Source organism: Bombina bombina, chromosome 3, assembly GCF_027579735.1.
Source record: "Bombina bombina isolate aBomBom1 chromosome 3, aBomBom1.pri, whole genome shotgun sequence".
Taxonomy (NCBI): domain Eukaryota; kingdom Metazoa; phylum Chordata; class Amphibia; order Anura; family Bombinatoridae; genus Bombina; species Bombina bombina.
The window spans coordinates 218,489,055-218,507,325 of record NC_069501.1 but is presented as its reverse complement, the minus strand read 5'-3'; the positions used below and the strand labels follow the sequence as shown (position 1 = coordinate 218,507,325).

At 32.9% G+C, this 18,271-nt stretch overlaps 1 protein-coding gene across 2 annotated transcripts in view; it reads left to right on the top strand.

Moving 5' to 3' along the window:
• SLC6A4 (solute carrier family 6 member 4) overlaps positions 1–18,271 on the top strand; it is a 236,591-nt gene that overhangs the window by 10,817 nt on the left and 207,503 nt on the right. The window contains exon 1 of one of the 2 annotated variants that reach the window (XM_053706142.1): positions 7,232–7,409. The exons of the other annotated variant lie outside the window; for it this stretch is intronic. The gene's annotated coding sequence lies outside the window, so the exon portion shown is untranslated. Of the gene's footprint in view, positions 1–7,231; positions 7,410–18,271 lie in introns of those variants that run through there. 2 annotated transcript variants of the gene reach the window in all.

Sequence of the window (18,271 nt, the reverse complement as noted above, 5' to 3'; positions counted from 1 at the left end):
TATTGTTCTTTTATATCCCTTTGAAGCATTAGTCCCTAGTTTTCTTTTTTTTGCTTTGTGACATCCTTGACAGATATGATGTATAATTTATTGACACACCAAGGGTGTTATTAGTATTATACAATGAGATTACATGTAAATTACTGTGCATTCTGATGTAATAAATAATATGCTGTAATTCATAAGAGCATGACATTGTTTGGATTTTTGACCCTTAATAACTACAAAAGTTTGTCAGTTAATTGGGGGTAACAGTTTATGGCCCTTGAAATAAATGAACATATTTTTTGCTTAGTGCTCCTGAACTTCACGTTTATATGTTTAACCCCGTTGTGGGAGTTAAATAAGTAGTTATTTAGGTTGAGTAATGCTCTGACATTAAAGCATGTAATTTTTTTGCATTAAACTGTCCCTTTAAATGTAACTATAGGCAATAATATACAATATGTGCCACTAAATGTCTTATAATAGCTTATGCTCAAGTTAAAGTACCATAAGCAATTTATCGATCTTTTACTCAGCCCTAAATCTGTGTTATGTACTTATTTGAGGATTGTGCAATTGTGTGACTGAGAAACACTATGGCCTCTAGTTATCAATGTCTGTCGGACCTGATCCGACAGTGCGGATCAGGTCCAACAGACATCTCTGAATACGGCGAGCAATACGCTCGCCGTATTCAGCATTGCACCAGCAGCTCACAAGAGCTGCTGGTGCAACGCCGTCCCCTGCAGACTCACGGCCAATCGGCCGCCAGCAAGGGGGTGTCAATCAACCCGATCATACTCGATCGGGTTGATTTCTGGCGATGTCTGTCCGCCTGCTCAGAGCAGGCGGACAGGTTATGGAGCAGCGGTCTTTGTGACCGCTGCTTCATAACTGCTGTTTCTGGCGAGCCCGGGGCATCAAGCTCCATACGGAGCCTGATACATATGCCCCTATATATCTATGGAATCTGAGCCTTTTTAATAAATTGCAAATAGCTTGTATAGTTTGTTATTAAGAGTTTTCTTAAGTCTAAATATTGTACATCTATATTACATCCTAGACAGTCTACATCCTGATTCCTTAATATGTTTCCATCTGGCATATGATTTATTTATTTATTTTCTTTCTTTCTTTTTTTACTACCTGTGCTGAGTTACTTTACTATTCTTATTTTTGCACCAAATTAAATCACTTTGGTGGAAAGGATTTTGTAGCACCAATAACTTTTGTGAGCAACTTGCAGTTATTTAGCAAATATTGCAACGTCAATGCTTTCCCTGCAGAATGTTATATATGATTACAAGACATTTATAAAAATAAAAAAACACACACATTTTAAATGATAAAGTGTTAGGTATATATCTCCCAACATTTCCTGGTTAGTATCTGGTACCAGGAGACTTTAATAGGAGTCTGTGCAGTCCAGAAGGCAAACAAAGTAATAGAAGAAGAGGTACTGCAAGGATGGAGCAAACCTTTGCAGATTGGTAAGAGAACAGTTCAGCATACATAGTAGGGAATTCAAGGGGTTAAACTGAAGTTGTTTTCAATAAGCTCAGTCTTGTTACACAAGCAGGGTTATAAACATGCATCCAGACAGAAAAGCAAGGTAAAGACCAGAGTAAAAAGGGTCTTACATGGGTATTAATGCAGAGTTGTGACCCAGGTCTTGTGGCAGCAGGGGGTCATACACAAGAGTCAGCTGAAAACCTAATCGCACCTAGAGCGTAGACAGACTGACTCAATAACAGAGCAATTTTAGTTAGAGGTTTTAAAAAAACGTTTTAAAGACAAAAACCCGATAAGGAATGCAGATTTATAGAAAGTTTAGGTTATCTGGAAAACAAACTGTGATGACTAATCAAATAAGTATTTCTACACGTGTATTATAAAAACATTCTTATAGTAAAAGCTATCACTGTTAGTACTGTGCAAGGGTACGCTCAACTTATCTAGCTGACTCAAAACTGTGTTGTAGCAACCACCAGCAGCACTGGGTGAGCCTGGTGCATGTGCTTTACACCTCTTGGAATAGTAATAGCCGTTACAAGAAGTATTTTTGCTCATACAGGTTTACTGGAAAAATTATTTTATTCAAAATTTATATCCACTAATTCAGTTTCAATATATACTGTATATGTTTTAGCAGCTTATATTTAACCTTAATAACGCAAAACAAAATGTTTAATATCTTAATCCTGCTCTTTTAGAAGATATTTTGTGCTATGTCGCTTGGAAATACTAGAACAATTACATCAGAGTATTTCTCCATAGTTGGCTGAGTAGCAGCTAAATGACCTTGCACTGATAGTGCTAAAGAACAACGTTAGTTATGGATATATCTCTATATTAGGGAAGGTCATTTCATTAAAATTAAAAAAAGCACAGTTTTGTTTCCTTTTCTGTTATAAAATAATCAGAAAACAGTTTGGTGAAAAAATGACATATTAAAAATCCATATAATACTTGTTTTTATATACATTTACATTTAAAAAGGTAAATGGCATGAAAATCCATATACAATTACAGACAGACACAAAAACACACATTGGAACCACAAAGTAATCAACAAGGGAGTGACACATTATACAGAAGTATTTTACTGATATCACATTATGCCATACATAAACCAGTCAGGTGACCTGCAGGCCCAGTAACAACCATGGTTTGGTTGGTTTATAAAATATAGAAACATAGAATATGTTTCAGACAGATAAGAACCAGATGGCTGATCCAGGCCTCTCAAATATCTAAATCAAATGTAGCCTTGAAGGGACAATAAACACTCAATAAATGCTCGATAGAATGATGCATTCAAAGAAAAGATTAGTCTGAGAATACCATGCAGATGTATTTAGCTGTTTAAATATTGAGAATATAAGTGTAAAGTTTTAGTATCTATAAAACAATGGGATCTGCCATGTTGTAACTTAGGTTACCTTCTCTGCTGTGGCCAATTAGGGACAGTTATGAATAGGTCACTTAAGTGTGCAGCCAATGGCTGTGTTGAATATAACAGTGTTCTGCACTTCCACTTCTAACAGGAACTGAAAAGCTCACAATTTCAGAATGGGATTACAGGAAAAGGAAACAAAATAAATAATGAAAGTATATTGCAGTTATTTTTATATACAGTATATATACAATTTATCATTTTATATTACCATCTCAAAGTGTTTAATGTCCCTTTAAGGAGACACTATGAAATTAGTTTCCCCTTAATGTTTTTCCATTGACTTGCTATACTAGTTGAGGAGTATTATATGTATATGAAATTGCTACTTTAGTTTTTTTTTTGCATCTTCTAATCTGGTCAGACTTGGCCACCAAGTGCCGATACCCAGGTTATGATTGTAAAATGTAAGATATGACATTGTTAGCCTACCATTAAATAATCTGAAAAAAGTAACTCCCAAGTCCCTTTCCTCTTTTATGTTTGCTCTGAGAAAACTGTTAAGTCATTTACCTTTAGGTAAAATTATAATTTTGCACCTTGTATTGTTAAATTTTATATCTTACTTATTTAATAAGCAAATGTTTTAATGTCACTACTTATTTAACCTAAACTCTTTCTTCAGGAATGTCAACCCTAGTTTAAATTTTTGTATCATCTACAAAAGCTGTTCCTCCCCTTGAAGCTCACTACCAATCCCATTGATGTGTATACAAAGCAAGCTTAAGAACCAACCCCTTCTCTATTGCTCTGTCTAGTTTGAGGAAACCCAATTTATAAATTTGTTTATTTTGCTAAAATTTAGCTACTTTGCTAACACCCTCCTTAGGATAAGGAAATATCATCAGCCGGGCAAATCTAGGCACCTATGCCCATATTTTTTGAGCCACCTTGTCAATCTGGCACTGAGGATCTCTCCATCAATGCTTAAGACTTGTTAAATCCCTATGCCATACATACTCTGTTTACAGCAGGGTCTGCTGTTAGTGGGATTATTTATGTACATCTTTGCTTTAGTAAAACAGATAGTGATGACAATACTGAGCTAGATTGCTTGATAATGTGCAGATCCTTGTCATTTAATTGGTTTGGGATTCAGTCCAGCTTTCCAGTTGAAAGTGATCATCTGTATAACTATTGCTACTCCATGATACACATTATTATTATTATTATTATTATTATTATTATCATTTATGTACAAAATATCAAAATAGTAAGTACCATTAAATATATGAGCAAGGGGTATGCAGTACATGATGCTTATTCATTGCAACACAATCTAGACACATTAAATATTAAAGGGACAGTCTACACCAGAATTGTTACTGTTTAAAAAAGATAGATAATCCCTTTATTACCCATTCCCCAGGTTTGCATAACCAACACGTTTATATTTAAATACTTTATACCTCTGTGATTAGCTTGTATCTAAGCCTCTGCAGACTACCCCCTTATCTCAGTGCTTTTGACAGACATGCAGTTTAGCCAATCAGTGCAGACTCCTAAATAACTCCACAGGTGTTATCTATATATGATACACATGAACTAGTACTGTCTAACTGTGAAGAACTTTCAAAATTCTCTGAGCTAGGAGGCAGGTTTCAAAGGTTTAGAAATCAGTTTGAGCCTCATTAGGTTTAGCTTTTCAAAAAAACCAACAAAGGAACAAAGCAAATTTGATGATAAAAGTAAATTGGAAAGTTGTTTATAATTGCATGCGCTATCTGAATCATGAAAGTTTAATTTTGACTAGACTGTTCCTTTAACAGCTAATAATGCAACATTGATATAGAATGGGGAAGAACCCAAGAGCTTAGAGATCAACACCTTGCATTTAACATGTATACATGATATTTAAATTAAACATTGTATTGTGAATGAGGAATGCTTAGTACTCTTGGGTACTAAGTGCCTAATAAACTGGTCTAGTAGATATTTATATATATTGTGAACAGTGAATTGTTGTAATATTTTGAATGGGAGTCAATGGGGACTGTTTAGAATTGATTTGTACCTCTCATTATTGACAGATATGCTGTCATGGTTTGGAGACTCAGAGCAAAGTCTTGGTGACCAGGAGGGTAAGGTTGGTTAAGGGGACATGGTCAGGCCAATCCAATGGTTGAGGATGTTCGGGCCAGGTGGGGGCCTTGGGCATGGTAAATAATGGTTGGAGTGTTTGCAGGTGGGTTTTTATAAATTCCCCAGTTCATATATAGTGTAGAGAAAGTGTCAAGAGAGACAGTTAGACTCAGAAAGACCTATAAATGGTAACAATATGCACAATGTGTGAAGTGTGAACGCTCCCCAATACTACCAAAATAAAAAAACATCGAAATTAAAGACTTATAACACAAACCTCTTAAGACATTCACAACTGTTGTACTGACTCCACATGTGATGATTTATAACCATAATTACTGCATATTATTTATATAATCATAAAATCAATAAAAACGCTATGTTTTATTATTAGCACGAGGAAATAGCTAAAATGATTTTGGTTGAAAAACATATTGCATGTTTTAGAATTAATTTCATGGGGTGCTATATATGTCTTAGTGGCTTTGGATAAAAGTTTGGACAAATCTAAGGTCCCATTAATTCACATCTTTTATAATTACCCATTCTCAATAGTATATTTAGAGATCTATTTTAATGGTTGATGCTCTGTGTGGTGCTCTTTTTTTCATGTTTAGTGGCTTTTTTTTTGGAGACTGTTCACTGAAGCTTATTGTTGTGGAATATGGGTCACTGTTGTTCTCCAAATCAGAAGTATTGTCTATTTAGTATATATTGTATTGGCTTAAAAAATATGTTAAGCACCACATTTGTGCATGTTAGGTGCTATGATGTCCTCAAACCTGCAAAACAAGGAAAGAAGGGAGAACTCCCCACATAGCATAGAAAGTTTCTCCTTTAAACATGTAGGTAAGGTTTTCATGACACCTTAATCTGTGGGAAGAATGTATCAAGATTTTAGGATGACAAGTTCTCAAATAGAGAACATGTCCACCTGCAGTCTCCACTTATGATGCAGCATTGTGTGGTGAAACATTGCACAAGAGCCCCCTTGTGCAATGCTGCCCCCTTCTCTTGCACAACCAATTACACAAGACCAGGGATATCACCTCAAACAAGCTAGTGTCTGGGATTTATCTCTTCACCACAGGCAAAAGAAGCAGTTCCTGCTTCTTAAATTTATGGTTGCTGCACCGTAAAGCCTCAAAAGCTGGGAATGCGGCTTAATACATTTTCCCCAATACACTTTATATTTTAGACATTGTAATTAGTCACTTTTGATTTCTTATCTATATAAACATGATTATTGCTCTCATTTATCTTGTGTTTAACCCTCTAGATAAGATTGTAATGGTTTGTAGTTTGGAAGGGATAGAGCGTTCAATAAAAAAAAGAAATGTCTAATTTACTTTTATTTTCATATTTACTTATTTTTCTTTGTTGAAACTTCCTTTCCATGGAAGAATACCTAGGTAGGCTCAGAACTGTGCACATGACATAAGTGCTATGTTTATAACATTGTTACCAAGATTGTTGCAAACACTGCTGCCATATAGTGCTATAAAGTGTCTGAGCCTGTCTCTGTATACACACATGTAAAAGAACTAAGGAACCAAGTGAAAAAAATGTAATATGTTTTGTTTTGTTATTAAATTACATCCTCTATCTGAATCAAGTTTAATTTTGACTTTTATGTACCTTTAAGCTATTTTGTGGTCTGTGTAAGTTATTGTTTCTTCTTATTGTTTCTTCTTTTTTTTTTTTTGTAGTATATGCAAACCATGGAATTGTCTATACAAATAGTGAAAAATAAAATATATATTTCTAACTATTATTATTAATGAACTATTCATTTTATTTGTTGTTTTGTTATTTTTTTAATTAAAGAGATTACATAATTAATTTCTCCTTTTTTATATACCTAGTAGACTTTGTTTGATTTTAATATTCCCATTGTGTGTTTGATTACTGCAAAATTGGTAAAACGTGAAAACTAGTTTTATGTAACGGAAACTGCAGTGGGCACATTCAACTAAGAAGTTTTTTCCATTGCAAACTCCAAGCACAGAGTGGAGCAGTAGTATCCTTATGCCAAACACTGCTCAACAGCTATAGATAACATTTCTCTAACCTTAGACAGTGCCGCGTCTAATTATAGTCACATGTTAGCATCAGCTAAACGCACTGATACATAGTGCGGCAGGAGAGAGAGACATGCTGAGGAAGCTGAAGGATTCCCCTTTTGGGATTGCCCATACTTTCCCCTTTTATCAGGTGGCATTACAAAAGGCATCCAAGGTGCCAAAGTTCCAGTGTAAGATCAGCTGCAAGCAAAGCATGTTTAAAGGGAAAATGTAATCAGCTGATATGAGTTTATTGTATGCAAAGTTGCTAAAGGAAACTCCTTTCCAATGAGCTGTCTCTCATCGACCCCCACCACTTGGAGGTCAGTTTCTGCTGCTGCTTCTTGTTTACATAGCTTTTGTTTTAGCCAGTACTGTAGAATTTAATTTTTTAGTATAGGTGGTGGTTTAAACAGGCAAAATCAGCTCTTCCAGATGACAAAATAAAAGTAAAGTAGCTATTTACAAACAATTTAATACATTGCATCAGGTAAAATGGATCATTGCATACATTAAAGGGTAGATCAATTTTACACTACAGTGTCCCTTTAAAAAAAAAGAAATTAAGTAAATTGCTGCTGCATCCAAGGCTGGCTGTGGTACTTGAGTCCAATAATGAAATGATGCTCCCAACTCCGTTCATTACAATATAAACCCAACCATAGTCAGCAGTCCTAAAGATTAAAGAGACAGTAAACAACATGCATTAATACCTTGTTTATACCCAGCACTTGCCTTATTTGGAGGGTCCAGTGTGGACTTTTAATGGAGTAGGAAAAGTTACCACAGTCATTTTGTTAGCAACATCTCAATTGTTTTGCAGTTTCTTATGTTATCATCTATGTTGAAACCAACTCGGGACAGATAGGTGTCAGGGTTAGGCCTATGAAGTCTGCGTTGCGCACTTGCAATTCTCAAAACGGGAGTAACCACAATTTTTAGACTTACATTAAAAGAAATGGGGGGAAATAATGCAAGAATATCACAAATTGTTCTTATTACACATAATTAAACATTATATTGCAATCTCAGTATTGATATTGGCCCCTTCTATACATGAGAAAACACTTTAGCCCATATCAAGTAGGTCTATATACTCAGTTTTTTTCTCCCCTGCAAGGGTTCGCTCTTAGCTACATTAAAAGCCCGGTCACAGAAGCCGCTAGACAATCTTAATAAGGTTCATATGTGGCCCATCATGTTAAGAGTATAGGAATTTTAGCTGTGTAATCTGGATTCCAACCAACACATCATATACATTATAATGCCCACCTGTGTGTACCCACACTTATAATTTTGGTTACTAATTTATATCTCAGCTATTTCTAATTGACCTCTACCCATGACATCTGCACCAGAAACTACTTTGCATTAGGTTTTTGCATGCATCAGGGCTAACAATTGTATTCCCGTGATGGCACTAGGTCCTCAGCTCACAAGAGCTTCAGATCATCGCGCAACAAAGGAGGGTAGCTGGGGGCTTGGAGCGTATCTTATTGGAAGTGCTTCTGAGATCCCTGGTAAACGGCAAAACAGGTGTGGGCTAATTTATACATAGCCGCCTTGGAGCTGATCACCAACTATCGGCAGTAGTGGAGACTTATCTCCTATCATCATAGAAACTTAGTCATATATGAGAACTTTATGGTTTGATATAATAGATTGAGTATAGATATCTGAGATAATGTTTCCAATCATGGCTCTTTGTATTTATCTTAAACATATGACTAACTGTTACTTTACTGTATTTCACATGAGAATTATATCTGTTATATGTTGTGACATAAGGGGAAATATTCAAACTGGGGCTAAGAGCTTGTTTCAGAATATCTGTTGGAATATTCAATCAAACCCAAGCACCTTTAGAATTTTAGATTATTGTACTTACTAAGTTTCACTTAATGAACAGTTAAAACATTGGTCATATTGTCAGACATTTTCCTACATACCCCACATCTTTCCCTTCCATACAATTTGCGCTATATAGTATAAGGACTCCCAGAGTTTGAAATCAGCACCCGTCCATTTTGGATACAAGCTGGATCCTTATCCATAATATTCCATAAAGCCAAGAGAAACCTAATATTGTTTAGGCCACATTACCCACCCCCCCTCATTGATATGGGACATATTCCCTTGCCATACTTAATAGCCATGTGTGTGTTAACGCAACATATCATATTGGTTCCCCTGGTCAGGATCGTATTAGTACAATTCTGCTGCTTCTTAGGTTACTACAACACACAATAGATAATATAGAGACCCAATGGCACTGAATTTGCACCTAGGACCCAAATCACACTGTATATATTGCCATCATATGATTAACCTTCTTCTCCATACGGTTATCCTCATATTTTAGCAATTAAGGTTCCCATAATAAGTACAGACAATATGTTAGAAATCCATGCCCAGATGTACTTAGTAGATACCGCTTATACTGCATTTAATTTCAGAATGCAAATACATCTTATATGGTGTAGCTGTGCAACAAGGTCCTTCGCCATAGTTAGTGTTGTGCATAGGTCTAAATATGTTACACTGACTTTTCTCTTATATAGACCTATGCTTAAGATGTAGGATTGTTACAACTAAACATTTCTCCCAGGTCCAGCATAATATGGTGCATTATTTGACATGAATCTATGGTATTTAATTGTATAATCTATATGCGTTATCATTAGATTCTCATCTTAGACTCTATAAGGAGTCACTCGCTCTCCCTGTCGAATACTAACTGCTACAAGTTCCTTGAGCTATTTGTTGATATATTCTCATGCACACATGAGCCAGAAATTAAAGGGACATGAAACCCAAATTATTTCTTTCGTGGTTCAGATAGAGCATGCAATTTTAAACAACTTTCTAATTTACTTCTGTGATCTATTTTGCTTCATTCTCTTGATATCCTTTGTTGAAAAGCATATCTAGATAGGTTCAATAGCTGCTGATTGGTGGCTGCACATAGATGCCTCGTGTGATTGGCTCACCCATGTGCATTGCTATTTCTTCTGCAAAGGATATCTAAAGAATAAAGCAAATTAGATAATAGAAGTACATTGGAATGTTGTTTAAAATTGTATTCTCTACCTGAGTCATGAAAGAAAAATTTTGGGTTTAGTGTCCCTAAGGTATCCCAGTTTACATGCAGGTGTATATTATAGCCTCTATTACCCACAACTCTTGTTAGTCCCAATGCCACCGCATCTTTACTACATCCCTTTGTTCCTGTACCCAGTTTACAACAAGCTTCTTGAGTGTTCTCTCAACCCTTATTGTTACTTGTTGATATCTTTTTATGTACATGTTATCTGGAACTTAAGATATATCCTATAATTATTCATTTATCTATGATAGTGGAGCAGAAAGAAACTTAGGCTAACCCCTAAGCTCAATTAGTAAGCTTCTTAGTCTGTTCTTTCCAACTATTTCTGGATTTTTATTATGTTCCATATCTGTTATATTTATTATAAGCTGCCATGTCATTATGTGTCTAGGGTGTCTATGGCACACAGTTAGTGCTTTTTATCCCCCACTAAATAGTACTATCTCCTATCTAACCTCCAAGGGCTCTACCGTTTATAAGAGGAGACATATTCACTCACAACTTGCTTCCAAACCTTATACTAATCCTTATGTTAATATCCTTCACTACATATAAGTGCAGGATCACTGATGTAGACAATACATATTGCATACTCATGGATTGGATAAGGTAGTCAAGTTTTATTTAAATATGATCAAGCACCTCAGCTTTTTCTAGGAGAAAGACCTCATAGTAGGTGGTGGGCATTGTAACATCCTAAGATAGTCCTATAACAAACACTCATTAAACGTTCACAAACTAGCGGTATACTGCCATTAACTGGATCATTAAGAGACTAAACACAGTAGTTCCTCTTCTATTATATATTCTATATTGTGAAAGAAATCAAAAAATATTTCAGTTTTCCACCTCTACACATAGTATAGATAGGAGATATCCTTACCTGTATTATAGTCAAAAGCTCAGAGGCCCAAAAGTGTTTACTAGTCTGACATCCTAACTAGCTCCGCCCCCCATCCTCCCCCTTACCTCATTTAGAGCGGCTCTCGCCCGCTGAATTTCCCTTCCCCAAAAACCATAAAGCCAACCCCCCCCCTTGCCCCAATCCTTCTCAAATAGATGACCTAATGTATATTTTCTACTGCAATGTGGGGACCATTTTTATTCTTTATATGATATGAAATCGAGGTTCCATTATACCCTATACAAAATTCCTCCGGACATACTAGTTTAATTTATTCTAACCTATTACTCCCACTTACTAATACCGTGTTGTTGTTTGCTATATTCTCTTACAGACAGGTGGAATAATGGACTAAGCTATATACTCTATAGGCACAGTGTTTGCATTGTTTCAAAGATTTTCAGGAAGTATGCCCAGAGTCTTTATTGCTCTGCTTTTTCATTAGGTCTATTCGCTAAGAATGTATGTTTTATCACAATGTTATTATTGTTTGTGGGTGATTCTTTTATGTAACGTCTTATACAACCTCAATAAAAAAAAATAACAAAATAAAAAAATAAAAAAATAAAATAAGTGTTTTTATGTTTCTGTTGTTTTTGTTCCAAAAAGCATCCTTGAAACAAATGACAATACAGAACATTTCATGAATATAAGTTGGAAGGTTTTCACAAACAACATATAGTTTAGAAAATAATGGTGTCATAACATATTTAGTAGGCTGTCTTCTTATAAGGTTTAACATTAGGAACAGATAAACAAATGTGCTGTTTTGAACTGTGGGCTTAACCTTAGGAATGTTGCATCATATCTCAATAAAGTTTTATAGCATATTCAGCCTGCACTGGATTTATCATTTCATGCAAGCTTTCATAGGCCTTGATTAAAATGGACTATAACTCTTTATAAGTAATGAAATCTTAAAGCGACAGTAAAGTAAAAATTAAGCTTTCATGACCTAGATAGAGCAAGTAGTTTTATACAATTTTCCAATGTATCTCTATTTTCAAATTTGCTTTGTTCTTTTAGTATCCTTTATTAAAAAGTAAACCTAGGTAGGCGCATAGTACCTCAGTAACGTGCATGTGTGTTTAGCTCTCTGTGGCAACAGTTTTTGCATCAATGTTTGTATTTGTAGAAATGCTATACATAATTGCAAACATTGCTGTAATATAGTGCTAAAGACGTACATAATTCTGAGGTCCTATGAGCCTACCTAGGTTTATTCTTTACCAAAGGATACCAAGAAAACATAGAAGAAATAATAATAGAAATAAAATGTGCCTTTAAATCTAGGAAAAATTCAGTCTACCTGATCTTCTGCTGCATAATGTAGGAGAAATGTAGACCATAGGTGTAAAATCTGAGACATTTGACAGGTTGGCCCCCCAGCAAATAATTGGTACTACCAGTGTTTGCAAGTTAGATCTAACCAAAAAACAATTGATCTAACCTGTGTTAACAAATATTTAACCAACTGAGGGCTAGATTACAAGTGAAGTGCTAATTTATAGCTTGTCCCCTAACAGGCAAATTTGCGCGTTTGCAGGCACGCAATAAATAACCAGCCATTCATTTTCAAAAAGTGCCCCAAATGCCCTCAAAATAGGGGGTGTTTTAGTTTTTAGCTACATTTTTCCCCATAAAAAACAACTGCACTAGGCAGTTTTTAGGGGTTAAAAGTAGCGGGTGTTTCGATGTTAGAAAACAAATGGCACTGAAAAGTGCCTTTACATTGCAGTCTATGGGAACTGTGTGTTCCCAGTAAATATATATGTATATGAACATAATAATATGTGTACAGTATATACATATATATTTATGTGTTAATATGTGTCTATACATATATATTTATGTGTTAATATGTGTATATACATATATATTTATGTGTTAATATGTGTATATACATATATATTTATGTGTTAATATGTGTATATACATATATATTTATGTGTTAATATGTGTCTATACATATATATTTATGTGCTAATATGTGTATATACATATATATTTATGTGTTAATATGTGTATATACTTATATATTTATGTGTTAATATGTGTCTATACATATATATTTATGTGTTAATATGTCTATATACATATATATTTATGTGTTAATATGTCTATATACATATATATTTATGTGTTAATATGTGTCTATACATATATATTTATGTGCTAATATGTGTCTATACATATATATTTATGTGTTAATATGTGTCTATACATATATATTTATGTGTTAATATGTGTCTATACATATACAGTATATTTATGTGTTAATATGTGTATATACATATATATTTATGTGTTAATATGTGTATATACATATATATTTATGTGTTAATATGTGTATATACATATATATTTATGTGCTATATGTGTATATACATATATATTTATGTGTTAATATGTGTCTATACATATACAGTATATTTATGTGTTAATATGTGTATATACATATATATTTATGTGTTAATATGTGTATATACATATATATTTATGTGCTAATATGTGTATATACATATATATTTATGTGTTAATATGTGTATATACATATATATTTATGTGTTAATGTGTGTATATACATATATATTTATGTGTTAATATGTGTATATACATATATATTTATGTGTTATATGTGTATATACATATATATTTATGTGTTAATATGTGTATATACATATATATTTATGTGTTAATATGTGTATATACATATATATTTATGTGTTAATATGTGTATATAAATATATATTTATGTGTTATATGTGTATATACATATATATTTATGTGTTAATATGTGTCTATACATATATATTTATGTGCTAATATGTGTCTATACATATATATTTATGTGTTAATATGTGTCTATACATATATATTTATGTGTTAATATGTGTATATACATATATATTTATGTGTTAATATGTGTATATACATATATATTTATGTGTTAATATGTGTATATACATATATATTTATGTGTTAATATGTGTCTATACATATATATTTATGTGTTAATATGTGTATATACATATATATATGTGTTAATATGTGTATATACATATATATTTATGTGTTAATATGTGTCTATACATATATATTTATGTGTTAATATGTGTATATACATATATATTTAGGTGTTAATATGTGTATATACATATATATTTAGGTGTTAATATGTGTATATACATATATATTTATGTGTTATATGTGTATATACATATATATTTATGTGTTAATATGTGTCTATACATATATATTTATGTGCTAATATGTGTATATACATATATATTTATGTGTTAATATGTGTCTATACATATATATTTATGTGTTAATATGTGTATATACCTATATATTTATGTGTTAATATGTGTCTATACATATATATATTTATGTGTTAATATGTGTCTATACATATATATTTATGTGTTAATATGTATATATACTTATATATTTATGTGTTAATATGTGTCTATACATATATATTTATGTGTTAAAATGTGTCTATACATATATATTTATGTGCTAATATATGTCTATACATATATATTTATGTGTTAATATGTATATATACATATATATTTATGTGTTAATATGTGTCTATACATATATATTTATGTGTTAATATGTGTATATACATATATATTTATGTGTTAATATGTGTATATACATATATATTTATGTGTTATATGTGTATATACATATATATTTATGTGTTAATATGTGTCTATACATATACAGTATATTTATGTGTTAATATGTGTATATACATATATATTTATGTGTTAATATGTGTATATACATATATATTTATGTGTTAATATGTGTATATACATATATATTTATGTGTTATATGTGTATATACATATATATTTATGTGTTAATATGTGTATATACATATATATTTATGTGTTAATATGTGTCTATACATATACAGTATATTTATGTGTTAATATGTGTATATACATATATATTTATGTGTTAATATGTGTATATACATATATATTTATGTGTTAATATGTGTAAATACATATATATTTATGTGTTAATATGTGTATATACATATATATTTATGTGTTATATGTGTATATACATATATATTTATGTGCTAATATGTGTCTATACATATATATTTATGTGTTATATGTGTATATACATATATATTTATGTGTTAATATGTGTATATACATATATATTTATGTGCTAATATGTGTATATACATATATATTTATGTGTTAATATGTGTATATACATAGGCTTACCATAATTTTTAGAGGTGAAACTGGGACCACCTGGTGCGGTGCCAGTGGGGGTGTGGTCAGGAGCGTGGTCAAGGGGGCGTGGCAATTACCGGTCCTTTTAAAGTAGTAGCTTTTATGTGTGTAATGTTTCGTGGATACTCTACCCTTCCTCAAACAAGTGAATCACACAGTTTAAATAGACCATAACACCACCCCCTAGTGAAAAAGGCACCATTACGTTGTCATGGTAAATAAATCATTAATCTAAATCTCAGATTCTAAGTAATGCCAAACATCAAGCATAATTATCACTTTCATAATGATCAATTTCACAATTTAATATCTGCAGTGTAATATGTGTTTTATGCAGACATCCCAAGTCTCCCTGAAGTTCAGGGAGTCTCCCTAATTGTAATAGCGGCTCCCTGATGCCAGCAAATGGAATGCAATCTCCCTGAAACTCCAAGTACCATGATCCAATGTGGCCCAAATCCGGAAACGTGTTTCTTTAAGGAATGCCTTTAGTTGCTGGGACATTATAGAACCCTTAAAGCATTCATCAGTAACCAAAAAGCCCCCACTGATTCTAATAAAATAAAACACAAATACTACCTTATTTACTGCACGTAATTAAAGGGACACTGTACCCAATTTTTTTCTTTTGTAATTCAGAAAGAGCATGCAATGTTAAGCAGCTTTCTAATTTACTCCTATTATCAATTTTTCTTCGTTCTCTTGCTATCATTATTTGAAAAAGAAGGCATCTAAGCTTTTTTTTTGTTTCAGTACTCTGGACAGCACTTTTTTATTGGTGGATGAATTTATCCACCAATCAGCAAGGACAACCCAGGTTGTTCACCAAAAATGGGCCGGCATCTAAACTTACATTCTTGCATTTCAAATAAAGATACCAAGAGAATGAAGAAAATTTGATGATAGGAGTAAATTAGAAAGTTGCTTAAAATTTCATGCTCAATCTGAATCACGAAAGAAAAATTTTGGGTACAGTGTCCCTTTAAACTTCGCATTCTAAAATATTTAAGCATTCAACATGCGTACGGTCACTGGAAAATAGGTTTGTTGTATGTGGTTGTGCAATAAAGCTACTTTTTTTTTGTTTAAATGTGACTTTAGCGGGAAGCTACTTTAATGATAAGGCCCTTATTTAGGGTTTCAAGGTGTCCAATATATAACTGCGAGGGGGGGCGGTAGCGGCGCAGTAGCGGCTGAAGCCACCTCCCTGAAATTAGTTTTTGCAGGTTGGGATGTCTGTTTATGTGTCTAATTAAGGAACAGAGCCAAATACTGATAAGACATAAATACAACATTGAATCAAAGTAAAAAAGAAACACGTACCTGCTAAAGCTGTTTAAGAGGCTACTCTATACCATAATGCAGGAAGATTATAGCCAAAATGCTATCCTGCATGAAGTAAAGCAAGATCCAGGCCAAAAATCCTTCCTGTCTGTACTTCCTAGTCATACCCATATGATTCCCCTAAAGGTGTATTACCGGCAATGTCACCATGGGTCGGGGGGGGGGGGGTTAAAATCTTAGAAAAATAATCCAAGTAGTACTACAACATTGAAAAACCCTATGCTGCTCACTCAGCCTGTATTACTAAGGGCTAGATTTATTAACGCCCTACGGCTGCAAGTTCTCACAAGAAGCCTCTTCGCCACCTCTAATGTGGCGAAATTCAATCTCCTCAGTCTAGTCAGACAGAGGAGATTGACAGCTCCTGCCCGCGCGTGATTGGCTGTGCGCGGGCAGGGGGCGGGATTGCACACTCGTGTGCAATGCCGAATACCTGCGGGTATTTTCGCACTGCCACAGGCTAGCTGAGGCGTACAAGGGTGCGTATACGCGCCCCTGTACGCCTCAGCTTTAATAAATCTAGCCCTAAATGTAAACTTTAAAGGACACGAACGTTAAGCTAAGCAGGGCTGTATGTAACAAAGTACCAGCATCCAACTATGTTGGAGAGCCACAGTCCAGTCATTTTGAATAATGTGTCTGGGTTTCAGGTGGTCTGAAACCTGGACATATGATTTGAAACCTGGAGGTGGCAACCCTACTGGGACAGAATGAACAACTGGGTGGGACACTGGGACAGCGCCTCGAAACCGGGACAATCCCAGTAAAAGTGGGACTTCTGGTAAGCCTATATATACATATATATTTATGTGTTAATATGTGTATATACATATATATTTATGTGTTAATATTTGTATATACATATATATTTATGTGTTAATATGTGTATATACATATATATTTATGTGTTATATGTGTATATACATATATATTTATGTGTTAATATGTGTCTATACATATGCAGTATATTTATGTGTTAATATGTGTATATACATATATATTTATGTGTTAATATGTGTATATACATATATATTTATGTGTTAATATGTGTATATATACTTATATATTTATGTGTTAATATGTGTCTATACATATATATTTATTATTTATGTGCTAATATGTGTCTATACATATGCAGTATATTTATGTGTTATATGTGTATATACATATATATTTATGTGTTAATATGTGTCTATACATATATATTTATGTGTTAATATGTGTCTATACATATATATTTATGTGTTAATATGTGTCTATACATATATATTTATGTGTTAATATGTGTATATACATATATATTTATGTGTTAATATGTGTCTATACATATATATTTATGTGTTAATATGTGTATATACATATATATTTATGTGTTAATATGTGTATATACATATATATTTATGTGTTAATATGTGTATATACATATATATTTATGTGTTAATATGTGTCTATACATATATATTTATGTGTTAATATGTGTCTATACATATATATTTATGTGTTAATATGTGTCTATGCATATATATTTATGTGTTAATATGTGTATATACATATATA